The following is a 1,371-nucleotide window of genomic DNA, read 5'->3' on the forward strand; positions in this document are numbered from 1 at the left end:
GGGCCGGCGCAGGCCGCGGGGCCTTGAGCGGCCCCCGGGGGCTCGGCCCGAGCTGGGGCCTGGAGGAAGCGGGGCGGCCGCGAGGGAGCGTCGCCCGCCGGAGCCTGCGGCGGGCCGGGCCCCGGGAAGCCGCTACCCCGCCGGGCCCTCGCCGCCCGGCCCGGTGCCGGCTGGTGGGTCCAGGTCCGGGTCGGGTCCGCCGCCCCGCCGGAGCGTTTTGGCGGCTGCTGTCGCGCCCGCTGCTGCGGGGAAGCGCCGGCCGCGACCCCCCCCCCCGCTGTCGCCGAGCCCCCTCCGCCGGGACCCCCGGGGGGTCTGCGGTGCCGCCGCGTTTCCACGCTCCCGAACCCCCCGGAGCTGCGGATGCTCCTGGCGGAAGCTCGCTGCGGTAGGCGAGCGCCGGCGCTGCCTCGCGGGTGCGAGGAAAGGAGAGGTTGTGACACTGATCACCCGCCTGACGCCTTGCGCTGGGAAAGGGGGTTTTCCTCCTTGCTTTCATGGAAGGGCATTTCCTTGATAATGTGTTGTAAGGAAAGCTGTATGAATAAATGATGTGCGTTGATTTGCAAAGTACTCTCTTGGCCAGGGTGGTGAACGTGAGGTGACTCATGGAGCGCAAAGGCTGGCAGAAAGCCAAAGAGAAATTGGAAGAGTGGAAATGTTCATTTATTTTGTTTYAAGCATCTTCGTGCTCTGCATGCTTCCTCCTGGCCAGGGCAGGAGGGAGTAGTTTCTGAGCTTGTTTTTAGGGCTGAAGATGGTTCTACTTGGAATTTCCTCCTAGCCTTCTCTCTTGTGAAGGGAAGAGAAGACTGCTAACAGCTCTCCTGGTGTCAAAGGAGCTCTCTGAAATCATTGTGAATGCAGCACTTGTCTCCTTTCTAAAGGCTTTCAGTGACTTTTCTGAGTGAGAGCGTAAGCTGGTCAGAAATGCAATAAAGATGAGCTTGTCTAAATAGTTGTTGAGAATATGTAATGAAGCAGCCCTTAAAAAAGGTGGTGGTGGGGAATCAGGCTGGCAGCTCAGATGAGGGTGAAGAGCAGGTGCCACCAACGCTATAGATGTCCTGCTAATGGGCCTGATGGCAGAATAAATATTATACATAGGAAAGAGCTTTGGTTTGCTCTGTTATATGAGGATTTTTGTTTCCTCACCCAAATTCTAGGATTATGTCTGTCTTCCCTTTCTGACACCTCATTAAAAAGACTTGGTAACTGGAATAAGATGTCAGATCTTTGTGAATCGGGTTGGATAAACTGTTGCACATAGGTTGTATTTTCCTTACTTTTCTTCCAAAGTGCCTTTGAACTCAGAAGGTCTTGGTTATTGCTGTTTGATCTACGTCTTTCCCTTCTCTGCAGAAAAGAAAT

This window comes from Apteryx rowi, unplaced genomic scaffold, assembly GCF_003343035.1.
Source record: "Apteryx rowi isolate R43461 unplaced genomic scaffold, aptRow1 scaffold_0, whole genome shotgun sequence".
Taxonomy (NCBI): domain Eukaryota; kingdom Metazoa; phylum Chordata; class Aves; order Apterygiformes; family Apterygidae; genus Apteryx; species Apteryx rowi.